Source organism: Chamaea fasciata, unplaced genomic scaffold, assembly GCF_029207755.1.
Source record: "Chamaea fasciata isolate MVZ Bird 193981 ecotype frontalis unplaced genomic scaffold, bChaFas1.0.hap1 SCAF_10, whole genome shotgun sequence".
Classification (NCBI taxonomy): Eukaryota; Metazoa; Chordata; class Aves; order Passeriformes; family Sylviidae; genus Chamaea; species Chamaea fasciata.
In genome coordinates, this window is record NW_027094095.1 from 6,734,246 (window position 1) to 6,754,631 (window position 20,386).

Below are 20,386 nucleotides of genomic sequence, written 5' to 3' on the forward strand. Positions count from 1 at the left end.
GGATGGCAGCTGGAGGGGTGAGAGCAAGTCCATGACAAACAATAAACCCGGTGCTGATTTATTCTCTGCTGGCTGTGCTGTGACATGTGTTGTGTGCACAGGTGTCACCCAGGGAAAAGCTTTGCTGTGGAGAGATTCACCTCATACTCTGTGTTGACAGAACTTTCCTGTCCCTGAAAGGTTTCTTACAAACTCGGTGTAGCCCCAGGACTGCTGACAGAAGACGCTGACAAAAAAACCTGGAATCCTTCACTCCTGGGTTGTTTGGGTGGGAAGGTACCTTAAAGCACATCCAATTCCATGGGTAGAGGATACTTTCCGCCAGACCAGGTTTCTCCAAGCACCTTTCAGCTCCATCTTCCTTGTCCTGTGCTATTGTACAAAAGGCACAGACCTACACTGATCCAAATTTCTCATGTTTTTATTCTTTTGGAGAAGTGCCACAAATATACTTCAGAAAAGGAACATAAAGAGCTGTGTTATCAGTAATATTCTTAAAAAAAAAAAAACCCTTAATTTTAGAGTTGTTTTTATGCAGGAAACAGGAAAGCTTCAGGTTGAGAGGATGCAAATGAATTTTGTTGCACCAACAAGTGGAGGAGATCGGGGCCTTAAAGCAACCTTTGAAATGAAAATGAGATTGCCTTGCTATCAGGTTTCCTTCCTCCACATTACATCCTGACCAGTGTTTTGGAATTAGACTGTTGTCTCCTTATCCTAGAACCAATGAAAAAGAGAAAATCAAATGTCCAAGACATCTGTGTCCCATGGCTTCAACCCACACCTCTGCAGAAAATGGCAGGAAGGGTTTTTTTTTTTTCCCACAGAAAGGCATCAGAATTCATATGAGGAAGTCACATCCTGAGATCCCATGTGATCCATCCCAGGAAGGCAATGCTGATTCAGAACACAGAGTCTGTTTACCCATTATTTCAGACTAAGGAACACATAAGCAAGGTACATTCAGTGCAATAGTTTAAAATGGAGAAGCACAGACCATTATAAAATGCTCCTCAAGTAGAAGATGACACAGCACAGCTGCAGAAGGCATTAATTCCAGTTAATTTTAAGGAATTTATCCTGGTCAGAATATTATCGGACTTCTAGAAATCGATCTTTGAAATGATAGGCGATGGTGAGTATAAAATAAAGGACTTACCTATTGCAAGGAGCAGAACTAATGGCACTCTAGAAAAATGGTGACACTTGCTAATTTTCTAACAGAGTTATATTTTATTATCTTTAATAACTGACTTATCTCAATTATTGAGATATTAGAGAAGATGACCCAAATCAAACTAAAGCCTTCTCTGAATTCTACCCAGAATCACCTTCTCTTTGCTTGCTTTGCAATGAACCTATTTGGTTAAAACTCAAGAAACTATAAGTGTAATTACAACCTCTACAGAAAGGCAAACTTTTTATTCCCATTGTGTAGCTGCCACCATATTTATCACAAAATGAATTTTCTCCAGGTTCTTGTTGTTAAAAAACTCCTTTATTATTATTATCATTACTTCCCTACATGGCTTTTTAGTCATTCAGATTCTTAGATAATTAGTTCCTGCCCTACCCATATGACAGGAAAAACTTTAATCTGCCTTGAAACCTCTCCTGTTACATAATAGTACAGCAAACATCAGCATTTGTTGCATTAATTGAAATTATGCAAATATATATTTGTGTTAAAAAAGAAATTTGGAATGAATTTAACATTTTGAAAGACATTTCCTTTTAAAAAACAATTAGAAATCTCTACCAGCATGGGTGAGACTTTGTTCATTATATCTCTATTTCTTATTTTAAACAGCGATATTTCCAATAAGATCCGAAATTAGGATCATTACCTCAAAATTTATTAATTTGTTGTGGTTTTTAAAAAAATCTTCCAAATTTAAGACACTGCTTTTTGATAGTTAAGATGAAATCCTAAACAATTCTTTAATTGGCCTGAGAAGAGCTCAAAGGCATTGTGTCCTTGAAACTGTGCTTATATTTTTCCACAGATTTTCGAACAAAGCTGCCTTAATGTTGGAAAAAATTAGGAACAATAACTGATGATTTTTTTAATGTAAGTTGATAGCTTACCATCTGTGTAGATTGCTTCATCAGTGCATTATCTGCAGCAAGCACTACTGGGCTGGATCATTCCTGGAGTGATGGCTAAGACAGAGTATAAATATAAACCAGACAGTTGGCAAATGTGTCCAAGATGGGAGCAAGGCACTGGGAAGTGGAAAGCTGAGCTGCTGACGGGGCTGGCCCAGCCTTCCTTGACAAAACTTCAGTGAAATAAGCTCTGAGCAGAGACCAGTGTAGCAAATCCCAGGCCAGCATGCAGACTTTCTGTTTCATCAATTTAGCCCTCGGTACCTCACAAAACCCTTGAGCAGCAGTTTCTGTCTTGCTGAGTCCAGCCCATGGCTTAATGAGTCTTGCCACTGATATGAGATTGTTGGACATTAAGTGATTTTTTATTTCTCCTGCTGACCATCTGCTGCATATTCTGACTACTCCTCTATGTATATCCATGTTTGGATATAACATCAGCTGCGTGGGAGAGAAAACATTTGACTTGTGGATTTAAGAGATGAGAAAAAGTCCACAAAAGCCAGAATTCTCAGCTTCGAATGGTGGAAGCAGAGAAACAGGTTTCCAGCCATGAATACTTAAAAGGAAGTCTAAACAGAATTTCTGCATCTGGGTGTCCAAGTGTTGCTGCAACTTAGGGTTGGATTAACTTCAAAGACAAAAATAGACCCTCTGTCTGTGAAAGGCAGAATTTCTCTGCACTGAATAGAGATTAGTGTCCTGACAGAGAGCAGTGAAGCTTTGTAAAGAGGGTTTCTACACGAGGCACCTGTGAATCTTGGCTAATAATGACTCGAGAGCCTGTTTCGTCTTTTTTAGCTGAATAGCAGACAGTTATCTGGTTATAGAGCTCTATAGAGAAATTCAGATGAATGGCGCCATGCATTTGTGAAATCCATGACAGTGCAAGGCTCACAATCTATGGGACCACACATCTTGCCCAAACTTTCAGATTTATTTTACAAAAAACTTATTTAATCTATTTCACCTCTGAAGTTTGCAAGAGCATTCACTATGCTCGTTACCCTGTGAATGGCAGTGATAGTGAAATGGAACTGATATCCTGTGTCCATGAAATTCACAAAATTTGTGTGCAATTCCTGGTTTAAATATCTAACCCTAATAGTAAGCACAACCAGAAATTCCTTTGCAGATCAGAATCCCTAACAGCTGATATAAAATATACAACATATCACACACAAAATCATATTCATGTTTACTTATGATAAAAGAACATTTACAGAACTTTCTTTAAAAAGTATACGATTTTCTATCAAAATTGTCAAGTAAAAACTTCTCGAGCATAAAAGTTAAGATGCACAGAAGGTGGCCTCTTAAAAATAATAGTAATTTTTATATATATATATATATATATATATATATATATATATATATATATATATATATATATAAATGGTTTCTCAAATCCATCCTCAGGAATTTTATAAAACTGCCCTGACTTGTGGTTTCTTCTTTTACTCTCTGAGAAACTTCATTTTAGGGGGGTACATCACAGATTGATCCCTCTGAGTCACAGAACTTCCCACACTCTGGAAGAAAAGGCTGTTTCACATCATTTCCAAGAGTCCGATCTGAGGTATAGCCTTGATGATAGAAAATTAGATTTCCAACTACCTAGAAAAATTGGATTTTCAGCTATCAGATAAAAATAGTATCCAATTACAATTTACTCCTCTCTTCCTGACCTTGTCATATAAAATAATGGAATTATGGAATGGTTTGGATTGGAAAGAATCTTAAAGTCTATCCAGTCTCACCTCCTTCCGTGGTCAGGAACACCTTCCACTGTCCCAGGTTGCTCCAAGCTCCATCCAGCCTGGCCTTGGACACTTTCAGGGATCCAGGGGCAGCCACAGCTTCTCTGGGCACCCTGAGGCAGGGCCTCCCCACCCTCACAGGGAAGAGTTGTTTTTCCTAATGCCTAATCTAATTAATATCTTTTTTTTTTTTTTAAGATCTAAACTCAGTTGCTTGCTTACAATTTAAATCCAACCATCCCACCAATGCTTTCAGCTCCAGGAAAGAAGTGAGCAGTTCTAAGTATCACTTGTTTTCACTCTTAGGTCTGCAAGCTCCCATGGGCCTTAAGAAGAATTTCTTGTCTTTACTGGCAATATCAGTCTAGCATGAATTCATGCTTGTGAACCCCAAATAATCCAATCTCTTGCACCCTTAATGATGTGGGTTTACCACATACTTTTATTTGTGCTCAGTAGCCTCATGGAAAAGTGCTGATCCTAAATCAGTTCAGATAATCCATAAAGAAACAGAATTATTGAACTACTTTTGGCTTTTTCTTACGTGTTTAACATGTTACATTCAGGTCTGGAGGCTGTCACAGTCCTGAGGTTTCATTTGTTCACCTAGAGTTTCTGGCTGCTCTGCATATGTTGTTGACATCAGAAGGTGCTGAATTACCATTTCCACTGGAGGAAAGGAAAAGATTGAGTGCTTAATTTCTTGAGAAGATAGCTTTTAAAATGCTGTTAGGGTGTGCAACTGCCAGTACTAAGGCACCTGAATGGCAGCAACACTTTGCATACCTTTAAGCTGTAAAGTAAAACTGAGTGTGATTAATGGGATGGCTTTGCACATAACAGCACAGCTGGGGATTATGTTATTTTATATTCATTTTCCAAACTCCCATAAAAGTGGATTATTGTAGCATAGCACTTGTGAATAGTTACATGATGACTAGAGTCTTAACAGCTCCCGTGCTCTCCTCACAAAAAAAAAAAAAATGTACTGCCTAGAAACTCAGCCTTCCTCTGTGGAATTCACCCTTCAAGGAGGATGAGGAACATAAAAAAGCTGGAAGGCTACTTGGAGGACGTTGGGGTCATCATAAAAATAGTGGAAGAGGTGTAAATACTTGGTTGAGCGCTGAGAGTGCATGAAGAGATGTTTGCTGAACTCCTGTGGCCCAGGTGGGCTGTGCAGGGGTGGTGGGCAGGGCTGGGGCTGGGCACTGGCGACCTGAGCACTAGAGTTACAGCTGCCACTGTTCCCTGGGCCCCAAAGCCATGGTGAGAGTGGGAAGAAGGTTTTAAGGAGAACCTCTGAGCCTGAAGATGTGCCCCAGAGTGTCCTGGTGATGCATCCACACTGGGAGCTCTACTCGAGCCCCTAGGTGACCTGAACAATGAGAGAGAGGTTAGAGGTGTAGAAGTTATAGAGATTCAGAGGAGAAATATATTAATAGAGCTATGAGCAGCTCTGCATAAAAGGGTGTTTGACTTATGGTTCTCACTGCCCACTAATTACAAGATAAAAATTTGCAGCCATCCAAACTCTGCTGAAACCCAGCTGGAATTAGAATTGCTGCCATGTGTCGTGTGAAAACCCTGTCACAGAGGAAGTTTTCTTAATGGGCTGTTGGCATCAACTGGAAGATGCCCACTGGTCTCATGACATGAGAACCAGGGTTCTTCTTTATGGTCACTCTCTAAATTAAAATGCTTTTATATTTTAAAAAAATCAAGTTTTCCTTAATTCATAGTCCTTGATTCTGTTACTTGTGACCATCTGAGTCAAAAGAAGAGAAATTTCTTATCACTTAAGTTTTTCCCCATTCCTTTTTGCTGTTATTTGTGAGCAAGGTAAGTTTACCAGTAATTAAATATTAAAACTTTAATTTCATTAATTTCAACTGTATCCATATCTAAAAGGATTCAGTTTGATTCTGCAGCAGGAGTTGTATTGATCTGAGAAAATCTTGCTCTCAGTCTGGCAGATATCAAAGAAATACCGTATAAAGAATATTAGCCATAAATAATTTAAACATTTCCAAACTTTCTTTAGACAAATAAAATTTACTGGGTAGGATTTCAGCTATTTCAAAAAAATTACTTTTGATAGAAGAATAATACTCATTAACTCAACTTTTCTGTGCTCTGTGTTCTTCTGGATGTATATTAAGGACCAGATCAGATGCTGACATGGCCTCAGTACCAACCTTCCTGTATTAATTTTTATTTTGTCATGGATATGTTACACTTTTAGTGAATGAATAAGACAAAATATTAACTGTATTTTACCCACCTCCCCCCCAGATTTCTGTGGAAATTCTCCTTTTTTCAGCTGTTTATTTGGAAGCATAGGGTATTGCACACCTTTACCAGGCAATGATGATGTACTTGGCTGAAGCTAAACACTGAATATTTTCCATACATTACTGCAGTGCCACTTCTGTGCTCCTAAAGTTCTTAAAAGGGTAGACACCACTAGGAGAAGCATAAATTTCATAAGGAATACTTAGCAGGTCAGCAAGAAATGAATAATAATAGGTGACATTGCCTTACCTCAAAACAAGTAGGAATTATGCAAATAAGCCAACCTCAGCAAAACCCTTTGAATGATAAACAATGTAAATGCATATTAATCTATTGTGGCCTATGGTTAAAACATATTCTGATTCTTTATGCTTTTAAAAAGTTGTTGAAATAAAATTTGGAGTGTTTTTCAGGAATCTTTAAAAAATTTTAAAAAAAATATATTTATTTATTTTTTATTAAATTATTTATTCTTAAAAAATAAAAAAAAAAATTCAAAAAAAGTGATTCAGAGAGAAGATAGCTCTGTAAATGCTGAAACTAGCAAGTTCTGTTTCCCTGTAAATTAGACTCTGATTGCTGAATTCTCATGTGAATCTTTGGATTATTTGGGCTCACACTGCAAATTAACAGTTTCTCCATTCTATGTACTATTTACTATTTTCATAAAACATGGAGAAACTCGATGTTCTTGATAATTCTGACCCTTTCCAAATTTTTAGATATTATCTGAACACTTCCAGCTCTCTTTGGCAGAAATAGCATAGGAATGGTAGACAGCACTGATAGACAACACTGCTAAATAAGCCTTTTTCCGCTCAGAATCCAAGTGGAAACACGTGCAACATTAAACCAAAACAAGTGAGTGCTTCCTTTGGGGTCCCAAATGAGAACAGTTCGATGGCAGTGAGATTATTTTAAGTCTCAGAACCAGAGACCAAGTTATGAGGGTTTACCCTCAGTGGTTTATCCACATTTTTTCCCTAAAATTCCCTCAGTTTCAAACAATTTATGAACATCTATTTGCTGCTCCTTTCTTTTGCTTTAAGATATCTGTTAATCGTCAGCACCATCCTCATGGATGGATTTCCACAGGATCTTTTCCAGCTTTTGAGGAACATCAAGGAGCTATGAGTTTGACAAGCAGTTATGTGGAAATTTAAGAGTAAGCAGGAAGAGCCAATGTGTCTCCACGTGAGTGCAGAGTAACTGGGGCAGTCCTGCAGCAAAAGTACTCATCTCTACAAATTCGTGGATGTTGAAAGTAAGGATTCATCAAAATGAGACACATGAGCAGTTAATAGGGAGTGCGAAAGACCATTTGAATAAAAAAAACAAGCTTAAGAAACCATCACATTCAAGAAAATAAACTGTGAGTTTGAAGAAACAAATGAAACCGACAAAGTCCTCACAAAGAAGAGAATGTAGAAGAATCTTAATCATCTTTTTTCTTTAATATTTGTATTAGATACCCATCAGGGTAGGGTTTGGCAAGTCAAAAATGTGAGAGTCATTTTTCCTATCTGTAGTAAGTTCTCCAAAGTAACAAACAGAAATTCCCCCCACTATATACACCTAGTGATCTTGTAGAAAATTGCAAATTTAGCAACAGATGGCAGGAAATGGAATTTGCTGTCTTATCAGGACAATAAAGCTGAAAACAGTTGGGTTAAACTTGTTACAAAGGAAAAAAAAAATCTAGCAAAAGAAAATGGAGCAGATACTCTACTTCACATTTATAGATTCTATTAAGGACAATCTGTTTTTAATTGGAGAGGGCTCCCTGAGCCTGAAAATGTAGTGCCTAAGAAAGTATTTGCAAGTTATTGTCATGCAGAACGTGAGTGCTGCTCATGCACTAAATTAGATTCACTGCTCAGTGACTCCACTCCTGCAGCAGCAAACCAGGAGAATCATGAGTGGTGTCTGAAACAGCTTCTCCACCAATTACTCACCTTGTAGTGGAGCCTGAGGAGAGAAGCTGATTATTTCTACAGCTCAGCTCAACCACAGCTGCTCAAAGGTTCTGAAAATGTTCTGCACAGGTGACTGGTGCCTTCAACGTGGCTCAGCACACACTGGGGTGGGCTGGGAGGGCTCTGTCAGCTGAACTGAGATGTGGGAAATTCATGGGCCATTCTCAGTGTAAGAGAATGAAAATAAATAAATGAGAGACTCCAGGTATCTGCATGGAATACAGGGACAGCCCAGATTTAGGGGTCGGTCCAAATATTTGCACTTCTAAACTTTGCAAGGTTCATCTTGTCTTTGGTTTTGTTGCTGTTTTAAGGTTGGTATTTGATGAGGGAAAGGAAAGGAAAGGAAAGGAAAGGAAAAGGAAAGGAAAAGGAAAGGAAAGGAAAGGAAAGGAAAGGAAAGGAAAGGAAAGGAAAGGAAAGGAAAGGAAAGGAAAGGAAAGGAAAGGAAAGGAAAGGAAAGGAAAGGAAAGGAAAGGAAAGGAAAGGAAAGGAAAGGAAAGGAAAGGAAAGGAAAGGAAAGGAAAGGAAAGGAAAGGTATAATGGAGTGCTAGCTCTGAGTCCACTGTGGTGTGACCTCATGTGTCCCTTAGAAGGAGCGTTGTGTCTCTTTGTCCTTGTCACAGTGTCCTTTGTGGGCAGAAAGTCTCATCCATCAATCACCTCTGAGAAAAATCTCTGCTCATGGAGGAAAGGAATTGCAGCTATTTCCACTATGAATCAGTCACTGGCAAAAGAAGGAAAAGTCATGTTTTATCCATTCCCATCCCTCTGATGTGGGGACGACATGCTGCTTCCACCCCCTCCCAAATCAGAGAGCTGCTCCATAATGCTCTGGGTCTGTAACTAGAATAAAGCAACTCCCAGCACAATGTAAATGATGTATTTTCCTTAATTTATGCTGAGCTTGCCTAGAAAAAAGTTTGTAGACCATCTTTCACATATTAGTAATAAATCTCCCTGTGATATTTGGAGGAAAACCTGGTCAGTGTTATGTACAAAGTGTTCAAAATTAGCAGTTTGTTTATAGTAGATATTGCCCCTCTGTGCTGCAAAGAGATCATACTTAAAGAAAAATAAATAAATGAATATTTTTTAAAACAAAACAAACAACGCATTCCAACAGAAATTAAAAATAATCAAGAAGAAAATTTGAAAAAATGCTTTCTAACATTAAAGTAAATGTAATTTTACTGCAGAATGGTATGAGAGTTGAGAAAGGTTATTTTTTTTTTTGGCTTCCACAGTGCTAAAGCCAGGTTTCTGCAGCTGACTTTTTTATTTTTGGTCATTTCCTCTTCACTTTGTGTTGTCTTCACGTTCTATTTCATCTGAAGTCCAGTGGTTCTGTCTCTAAACTGAAGTGCCCTGACCCCAAGTTATGATTCATGCTTTAGGAAAGGCCACAGGAATTATCTCCCTTGGGTCTCCTGGCAGAATTCAGCCAATCTCACAGATCCCAGTTCCTGCAGGTGAGGGCTGGACTTGACTTCAAGATTACCTGGAGGATAAACACACAGATTTGGGGCTGGGGGATTATGCCTTGGCACTGCAGATGTGTTTTTGCACTTCATCTAATGAGTTTATGTTTATGGGCTTGTGTTTTACATGATAAACAGCATTACCTGAAAACAAGCTCAGGTTTTTTTGTGGTGCAAACCATAAAAGATGAAAATATAAAAGATATTAAAGAGTTTGAAATTTAAAAGGTCTGTGAAACAACCTCAACAACCATGCTCAACTTCAGCAGAATGTTTTAAGTAGAAGAATAAATCAAATTGCAGATCAATAGGAAAACAATGAATCCCTTGGCAAGACAACGGGGCTTTCTCCCACAGCAACCCTATCTTCTTCTTTTATAATGGTTATTTTTACCCTAATATCATCCTCAACTCAAAGATGGGAAATCATTGAGATCCTCAAGCTGCAGGATTTAGTAGGATGCATTAAAGATTATGCCATGACAATTCAAATTTTCTCCCCCATCACAATCGTTTCATGCTGGGAAACTAAATGGTCTTTGAGTACCCAACAAACCTTTATTTCTAGAGCTGAGGGTAGAGATATTTCATTCAAGAGTTCAAGTGCCCATTTGTGGACGGGGAGTCTATGCAGCAATTCAGTCCTGTGTGACAAAGTAATAATTGAATGTGTTTCCATAGAAACTAAAGACAGCCAGTGGAAACTGCTGTAGAGTATTAAAAGAATTCAGTCAAGTTTTATTTGAGTAAATAAGGATCACTGGAAATATACTGCTGGTTACAAGGACAGGTGGTACACTTAAAATTACTTTTAAAATTACATCACTGAGCAGGAGCTTCTGTGGTTTCTCACAGAGCCACAGGCTAGTATTAAAAATATTAGGACTATGTAAGTGATAGACCAGGAATGCTCTCAAGTTAAAGGGGTCCTTTTTACTACTGCCATATTTTTTTTTTTGGAGCAAGCCCATAGTTAGGTGAATTACTTAGATGAAGGGAGTAATAGGCATTCAGATAATAGTAATGCTGGACAGATCTATATTGCAACGAGCAGCACTGATTGTAAAACTCCTGCGAGATGTAAAGCCAATGTTAATTTGCTCTCCTTGTACCAGAGCCAGTTAGGGGTTTGGAGAAGGAGTGTTTGGCTCTTAAGAGTAAACTTCAAAATCCAAAAGGATTTGAGCAGAGCTAATTTTTCTCTAACTTTCTGGGGATGTCAATCCTGGCTGTAAACAGCCCTGAGAAAAGCACTGGGTTATGTGTGGATTTGGGCTCCTCAGTCCTTTTGCCATTGGAGATGGATGGTGTGGCAGAGGCAGTGTAATCACTCCTCAGGGCGAGCGTGTTTGTGCTGCTGCAACCCTGTTTGCCTGCCCCTGACAAACCCTCTTCCCTCTGCTGTCCACCAGCAGCACCACTGCAGCTTGGGAAGAGGGAAAAGTCACCAATGATGGGATGAAAGTGCCATGGTCGGCAGACTGGAAGAGATCCCACCAAAACCTGCCTGTCCCTGCAAACTCCCCTTTAGTATAAATGCTAAGCCACCTTATCCACTAGAATCCATGCAAAGGATCCTTCCAAACCCCATGTATTGGACAAGCAGGAGAAATCAAAGATGATGTGTTTACCTGGGGGCATCAGTGCTATTCTTGTGGCTATTCCTTTTTTTTCAGTGATATTCACTGTGCACAGCAGGAAATCTTCTGCATGACACAGAGACTGTTAAAGACCCAGACTTGTATTTCAGCTCATGGCCCTGCAGTTATCCCCCTCCAGTCCTCACCATCCCTCACTGCAGTTCTAAAATCCCTGTAAGCACACCCTACAGCCCATTTCTATTTATTTTGTCTGGTTTGCACTTAGATTAGGAACTCTTCAAGGCAGAGGCTCTGGAGGCAGATTGGTTTTTTCCATTTGGATCATGTCTTCAGGCTTTTGTTGTCATTTCTATTAGAAATACAATAGAAGGTTCAAAATAATTTGTAATACCAAGAACGGATGGAATCCCTTTGGGGACATTTTGGTAGTGCTTTCGCCCCAGTAATTAAACATTTGAAAACTAACACTATGACATTCTTCATGTTTTGTGACCTCATTCATGATCTTAAAATTTAACCAACTTCATGAGCTTCAAGAGTTTAAAGTGCAAAGATATTGAACTACAGGTGGTGTAGAATTCTGCACAAAGTGGTAAAGAAAATGAGGCCTCTGCCATTTCTCTGTCCTCAGTAAAAAATTCAATTTTATCTCTTCATAATTCTTTTCCAATAATTAGTATCCTCACCATTCCCCTAATGCCATCATGACCTTTGTTTCTTTTGGTCATTTAGAGCCCCTGAATGTGTGTTTGGGAGGACTTTTTTATTCAGGGGATTTTTGTAGCTTTGCTTTTTTATTTTTCCCGGGTGGAAGCATCTGGCCTTTCTGGAATGGACAGATATACCCTTCTGAGTGTGCCTAGGGTATTAAGGAGGAATGTGTGTTTTGTATATACATGTGTATGTATATTTGTATTTATATAACATTATATATTCATATACTATATAAATATATAAATTTAATATTTTTATAAATATAATATAAATACAATTTTGAATATATTATATATAATATATTTATATAATATTTTATATATATTTATATATATAATTTTTTTATATAAAGCATACTAGAGACCTTGTTAATCACAGAATTCCTCCAGAGCCTTTAGTGTCCCATTGTGATTATAATCCAAGATTCTTAGAATGACTCTGTTAACAGTGGTAAATATGCCTTAAAACACGTGCCTTTGTAGGCCCTGAAATGTTATACACCACTTGTCAGAAAAACAGATTCTCTAACAGATCTTTTTTTCTTCTCCTGCGAGGAAATCTTGTCTGCTCTAATCCACTTTTGATTATTGATGTGAACACTTGAGAATTCTTTGTGAAAGACAGGGTCCTTAAATTAATTCCTTCTGTAGCAGCCTTAGTTAGTCTTACTAAGGAGGAATCTAAAGCGGACCAACATGCTGGGTATTTTGTTGGCTTTTTGTTGTCTTTTTGGATGGGCTTCTGTGTGTGTTTTTAATTTTATTCCCTTAAATAAAAAATTTCAAGTTATCAAGGAAGCTGTTCTGCGTGGGGAGATTTTCTTTCCACCCTTGAATATTGTGGCATATAAAGGCATTCAATACCAAGAGGGGATGAAGCCATCAGAAGGAGATTACCTGTGTAGAAAAATAGCATTTCAGGAGTAGCATGGTCTTTCTTTGCCATCAGAGTTGTCACTGCTTCAGGATGTGATTCAGAGTTCCTGTAGTGGTGCAGATCACAATTCCATATCTTCCAAGGTGGGACTTTGGCCCCTCTCTCTGTTATCTGTACTAGTATGTACATGTAGACTACTATTATTGCATGCAGAAAACTGCTCATATTTCACCCTTTCTATACCTTCCATACTGCATTTCAGGCTGTGGGTTTGGTTGCTTAAGGAAGACAAAAATGTCCCAGGAAATACAATCACTTGATATTTGTTATAAGCATTATTGCAAGTCTGTCTCCTTATTTATATTACAGACATGCAACGCTCGGCCATTTATTTTGATACTTCCCTTGTTTATGACTGTTACACGAGTGACATCTTATTACAAGTATTTTACATTATTAAGTGAAGTGAAATGTGTGTTGTTTTTAAAACAGCAGGATCCAGCTTTCCTAGATAGCCTTTAATTTTCCTTCAGGAATTAAAGGGTGTCCTTGCAATTTATTTGAAGATACCATGGCAGAAAACCAAACCGCTCTTCTGCAATGTCTATTAAAATTTTAAGGGTTTGCCCAAAATGATCGTTATTTTCAGTTATTATAAAATTAGAGTAAAAATAAAAGCACTCTGATCTCACAATCTTATTTTGGTTTATTTTGTTTAATAACATGATAAGCGAGGTATGAATACAGAACTGAGTTTTGTATTTTTTAATTAAGACCATTACTCTTGTCTGGGAGATTCTTGCTTTGCTGTAATCCTTCTGGTTCTACACAATGGAAGAACATGACAGATTGTTGCTGTTTATATTATGGTAGCTTTTAGGGATAACTACATTTATAATCCAAATAGGAAACAGCAGGGAAAAAAATAAGGATCATTATCGAAGGAAAGAGCAAGTGACTGATCCATAGTCATGATCACACAGAAATAAGCCAGGAATAAAAGCAGATTTTTCCCTAGCTTCACATTTATAGCTGCCACGAAGTCAACAGAAACAGATTTTCATTTATTTATTTGTTTCTTTGTTTGGTTTTATTTCAGTTATTTGTATCTGGGCATAAGAATGTCTAAAATAGGATTAAAGGTCCTGTCTCAAAATCAATAGGAAAATGGGAAGAGGTAATGGTCTTGTATCAGCTTCACAGACGTAATCATGGACTCACCTCTCTGCTGCTGGCTGTTAATGAGCCTCTGATTTCACCGGGAATAATGAGGTTTAATTCCAGAAACTCTGGAACTGATGGCTGCTTTTTCTGGTGCTAAATCTCTTCTCATATTCAGATTTACCCCTTACCATGATTAAGACTTTGGATGCTTTTGCCAGCAGTGGGGTTTTTTTGAGTTTTGTCTGTTACGGTTTAGTAGCCCTACCAATTACCCTTTTGCTTGGTTATTAATTATCCTACAAAATATTGGAAAGCTTTAGCTCAGATATAATGTCCAGTCTCAGAACTTTCTATTTTACTCCTGTTTTGAAGAAAATACTCCAAAAACATGGATGCTGCTTCCTCCTAGCTGAAGTACAGCATTAAAACACAGCATTCTGTTCTCATCTTCAGTTGATTTTGTGATCTGCTACATTATACACAGAGTTCTTTCAGTCAAGGCTACTTTTTCATTAATTCCAAAATTTCTACTGCCCACTAGAGCTGCTGGTACATCTTGTTATTGTCGCCAGTACAGTTCACACAAGCAGCTTAGACAATTGTTGTGCCTTTGGCCTCACGATCTTGACAAGGGAATCCAGTCTTGATCTTAGTAGCTGCTATTGGCTCCCTTCCTCTTAGAGATTAATACTGAAATTAGGTTTTTACCAGCTATATATATATATTAAAATTCAAAGAAACCCCTAAATTAACTACATTTACACTTCCATCTTAAATTATTCAGTGAAAGGAATTGTCATTTCAAAATCTTATTTAATTTTTCTCCTTTTTCCAAGTCAAGGTGTTCCTTCACTTCTTTCTTTTTTACCTCCACCTTATGGTCTGCTGAACACAGAGCAAACAGCTGCCAGTGGCCCTTGCTCTACATTAATGTGAGCATCTTTTTTGGAATAATAAATCCAGCTGGGAGTGAAAGCCTGGCAGGAAATGCAGGGAAAATGCACTGGGCAACATCAATACAGACTGGGACATGGATGGACTTCTATGAAATGTGCAGAGAGACTTTTAAAGAAGGGCTCTAGCGAGGGGACAAAGGTCAGTGTTTCTAAAATAAGAGAAGGTAGATTTAGACTGGGCATGAAGAAAGATTCCTTTTAGGATGAGGGTGGGGAGGCCCTGGCACAGGGTGCCCAGAGAAGCTGTGGCTGCCCCTGGATCCCTGGAAGTGTCCAAGGCCAGGTTGCATGGGGCTTGGAGCAACCTGGGCTAGTGGAAGGTGTCCCTGCCCATGGGGGAGAATTGGATTGAATTATCTGAAAGGTCCTTTCCAAGCTAAACTCTTCCAGAACTGTGTACAGAAATGTACACAGCATTATCATACCCTCATCTTACCTCTTCCTGTAAAAGGAAAGGCAGGGCACTATTTGCTTTTGGTTCGTACAATATTATGAAGTTTCCACAGTTTTCCTTCACACAAGACAAGGATGATTACAATGCAGTAAATTTGGCTGTTACTTTTCTAATGCCTTAAAGGGATTTATTAACCTGGCTGCCACAGGGGCATTTAGTTAAGCCTCATTATAACTTAATATTTTTTAAAATAATTATATTTAAGATGCATCTGTAAAATTCCACCCAAAATTCCATGAAATTAGTGGCTAATCTGTGAGCCACGGTCTGTTTTTCACAGATCTAACACTACAAGCACAAGCACACACATTGATACCCAAGAGGTGAGTGGCTCCAAGAAGCACACATTGGTTGGCTGGTTTGGTGGTTTTTGGCTGGACTATTTTGGTGGGGTTTTGTGCATGTAAGTGGCAAGTTTCTTCCTCCTTTGCATGGAACCTCTCAATTTTCCTAACAGTTATGATTTCTTTTGTTCTACAATTGGCTCCATTAATTAATTTTCTGTGTATTTCCTTTGTCCCTGCTGCACTTTGGATCATTATTTAGTGAAAGCTTTCAAAGCTTGTCTCTGATTTGGCTCCCTTTACATAAATGTTTGGTGCTACAAAGCAGTTTGAGTGTCAATTAAATATACCACAATGTCATTGTTAGGGCTGTGTCAAAAGAATTGTGGATATATTATCTTAATTTTTTAAAAAATAATTATTCTTTTGGGGGTGTGTGTGACAGAAATGTTTCATATAAGAAAAAATTTACTATGACGGTTATAAGGATGTAACATCAATGTAGTTAAAACTACAAAGCTTTGTAAATCGATTCATAACAGACCAACTAGAAATATCCTCTGAAATATTTCATGTTTTAGTGCCAAAATATTGTTTAGCTTGAAATATCATGAAATCCATGGCAGTTTTCTCTATGAGATGCAAAAGGTTTCAGCCACTTAATGTAAGGGCTTAATTCCTCTGCTTCTCGTAATGTAAAGGCTATCTGGAATTTAAAAGCAAGAACACATATAATTGATTTTGAACTATACTGTACCAGCCCTGAGGGGCCCAGGCAACAGCTGCAGAATGGTGGCACGAGAGCTAGGGGGTCTGGAAAGACTCTCCTTAAATGTGATTAACAGGGAAAACCAGGTGCTTTGCTTCCATAATTCAAAATAGATTCAGTTTAGATTGTGAACAATCCGAGCAACATAATCCAGAATCATGCTCCAGTCACCATAGAGTATCCTCACACTGAGACAGATTTCTTTAGTTACTGCACTCACTTAAACGCTGGGAGCAATTTTAGTGTATAGAGACAAATTTCCATTAAAATTCCAGGGCTAATTAATATCGTTTCTGTGTATGCTGACTTGGAGCACCCTGGGACAGTGGAAGATGTCCCTGCCCATGGCAGGGGGTGGGACTGAATGGGCTCTAAGGTCTCTCCCAACCCAAACAATTCTGTGTTTCTTATTCTATGATCACTTGCTGCTCTTCTGGCTAGTGTGCAGTTGGTAGTTTTACCCCAATTCCTAGAAGAAAACAACATTCTCATAAAGACCATTATCAAATTAAGTAGCAATTACTGTTGCTGTACTGAATCACAGCACAGAAACAAAATACTTGCAGGCTGATTTGTCCTTCCCAAGATGTAAATCCACCCAATCCAGAGTAGGACATTGTAGAGATGTCTGTAAATGCATTTGGTGTTGATGTTGCTGTCTCACAGATTTATACTGGACTTGGCCTCCAAAGTAAGGGAAAGTAGGTAATGGGTATTTTACTGCTCCTACTCTTCTTGTTAAATTGTCTTCATTTTTTTACTTAGCATCTGCCTCACTGAGTACTCATCATCTGCTACTGAGCCATCTGATGTACAACAGATGTTAAGCACTTAGTGAGGCAGAGAAGGAGGTAAAAGTGTCATATCATGATTAAATACTTGCTCCAGCTATTCTATAGGGTGACCATAGTGCTTTGTTCTTACATTTAATGTTACAGTGTGCTGAACAGGAATAGGCACATGGCTTGGATCAGGCTTACAACTGCTGTAGTAAAAATAATCCTGTTTTGAAGTAAAGTTTTTTCATAGTAAGAAAAAAGAATTGCAAAATATTTTAAATGCACTTTAGAATTATGATTTATGTCTCTCATTAAGATTCCCATCAGAAACTTGGCTGATGCTAATTGCTGCATAAACTTCCCTAGGATTATCATATTTTTACCAGGCTTAAGCAAAAGTGAGATTATGTGGCAGGCTTTCTTTCCCCTTCAAGCATTCCAGCTGAAAGCTGGTGCAGTTTATAGGGCAGCAGATTTAACCACAGGACTCTCTTCATCCTGCAACAATAGCCCAAGCTTGTAGCAGAGTAGAAAATGAGTAGAAGTTGGAGCTGAAGTTGTCATTGAAGCAGAATTAGTTAACAATCTGCTTCCAAGTAAGTTTTAAGAACTGAGAAAATTTGTGGAATGTTGTTGTGCACCTCTAGGTATTTTCACATTGATGTGTTTGATCAGACAAGTTAATAAGGAGGGAGGAATTGTTCTTCCATGAGAGATGTGATTTGTGTGCGCAGATCACACAAAGCTCTTTGCAGTCAGTGGCGAGATTCAAGCCCTGGAATAATGGAGACCCAGTTTTGGGGTCTTAACTAAAAGGCAGGAATTTGGGATTTGGATGGGTTACCTGGCTCAGTGTCCGTAAGTCAGAGCAGTGGCTTGATGATCTATTTCCTATAGAGACATCAGGTTTTCTACTAAAGGACGATCAATATTCATGTTTTCATAGAGATTCTGTCGAGATTTGGCTCTTCTTTTGTGCTGGTTTTGAAAGGTTGATTTCAATCAATTGATATTAATAAAAAAAAGAGGTTTAAGAAAATTCCAAACAACTTCCCGGAAGGTGCAATTCATTATATAATTTGACAAGTATCCTGTACTTACCAAGTATCATATTTCATTAAACTAAAAATTACTTTACTTCTCAGTAAAGCTGTGATTTCAAGTGTGTGAATCACCAGAAACAGCTTTTGATTATAAATGATCACATAATTTTGCATGATGAGGAAGACACAGGTATCTCAAGCATTCCATTTTTATTTGAAGCTCAGTTTGAGTGACTAGGAATATTCTTGCTGGTTTCATTAGGTTTGGAAGCTGGTTTCATACCCCAGTGTTTGGAGAAGTAGCTTATCAGGCCAGCATATGTAATTTTCCAAATCAAATAATGATATATTTTTGTTAAAAGCATAAATGAAGAGCTCTTTCAAGCCTCACTCAGGGCACCTGTGGTCATGTTGCTTTCTCCAGTTGCTTAAGGGAGGCTTCATCGATTTCCTTTTATCTTATGGTGTGTAAAGATTCTGACAGTGCCCCTCTCACTGTTCTCTCCTCTCATCCCTGCCTTGGAGATCCTGACCCGTCCATTGCTCATTCAATAAAGAAGTTTTAGTTCTGCAGTCTTCTTTTTGTGGGCAGTGCAATTGTTCCCCTTTCACCTGATTTCACTCTGCCCCTCCACCACTTCTCTGTGATATCAAGGAAGTCACGGTACTGGAAGTGTGTCCAAATCTGCCTGTTTCCCACACACACCTGTGTCCAGGCACACAGAATGGTCCCTGAGGGCACCACTTTCTGCACAGATCACAGGATGTTTTGGGTTGGAAAGGACCTTAAGGATCACTGATACAGGTTAACAGGTGGTCAGAGTGTAATGAACCATGTGTAAATGTATCAATCTGCGAGGGTCCAGCCTTTGCAGAGAAGTGGTTAAAATCAATTAGCCAGACTGCTCTTCAGAGGTGCTTTGTAAAGCAAAAGGTTCAATAAGGAAAAATAACAAAATAAGAAATGTTACAGAAAACAAAAGATAAGCCATGCACAGGTGTCCAGGAAACCTCTGACACCCTGATAGAAACACTCCAAAAAGCGTTTTTCTTTCTTTGGGCCCCTTCTTAAATACTGAATGTTTTAGGGGGGATAATTTGGATTGCCACCAGTAAGATCACTAAGAGGCTTTGAGTTACACTCTCAGAGTCCAATCCATGCTCTTGTGCTGGTGCTGAGCCAATCACTGCCAGGAGGGTATCGAAGTTTCTGGGTTCTTTACCTTAAGGGGTGAGTCTTAAACTTTTCCCTATATGGAAAAACTTGCTGGGCTTGGGAAACGCATTCCTACAGATCACCTCATTCCAACTGGATTCTGCAGTTCCAAACCACATGAAACAGCCTCTCTCCCTGGATGCTCTACTTCCCAGCCCCCCATTAGAGCTCCAGCCCCAAGCCAACAGTGCTTGAAGCCCTTGCCACTGGGTTAGCAAGTCTGGCACCGGAGATGTCACCTCTCTTCTTCTCTGGAACCTCCCTGTGTCCCCAGAGTGGCTGTGGCAGCCTCAGCTGCACCAGCTGATCAGCCAGGTGTTGACCTGCAGGACACATCTGCTTCCAATCAAACCTCTCCCTTGGCTGCAGGGTCCAGAATTTATCTGGTCTTGAATTTCTAGGAGAAAAAGAATGGTTTTGTAACGACATGCCAGTGTGAATTTATCCAATTAAGGATGAGTGGCTTAAATAAAGTAGGTATCACCGACATTTTATGTACTTTCACATAATTTAATTAATTCGCTCCACTAAAAGCAATAAATTTACAAGGAGTAACACTATTCCTTAATGACTAATTTTAAAACAAGCAGTTAAATAAGGAAGTAGATTTTTATTTTTTAAATAGACTGTACTTGTTAAATAATCAAAGACAAGTGTGAGCAGATTCTTCTTGAAATCCCTCTGGTTAAAATCAGGTTAAAAAGAAATGAAAATAAGGCAATAATATTAGAATGTTACTGTTTTGAAGTTCCTTGGAATAAGGAGATAACCTCCTTTCTCTGTAATGTTGTTGACCTCTTTGCAACTGCTAATCATCAAAGACATAGCAGTTTAAATAATCTAGATAATACTAAGTTACAAACAACACAACTAAGTTATAGAAAGAAACTTACTTAATTTTGCAGCTT

At 38.5% G+C, this 20,386-nt stretch overlaps 1 protein-coding gene across 1 annotated transcript in view; it reads left to right on the forward strand.

Annotated features, from left to right (window-relative positions):
- Window positions 1-20,386, forward strand: part of BRINP3 (BMP/retinoic acid inducible neural specific 3) — a 203,281-nt gene that overhangs the window by 177,645 nt on the left and 5,250 nt on the right. The gene's annotated exons all lie outside the window — the stretch shown is intronic.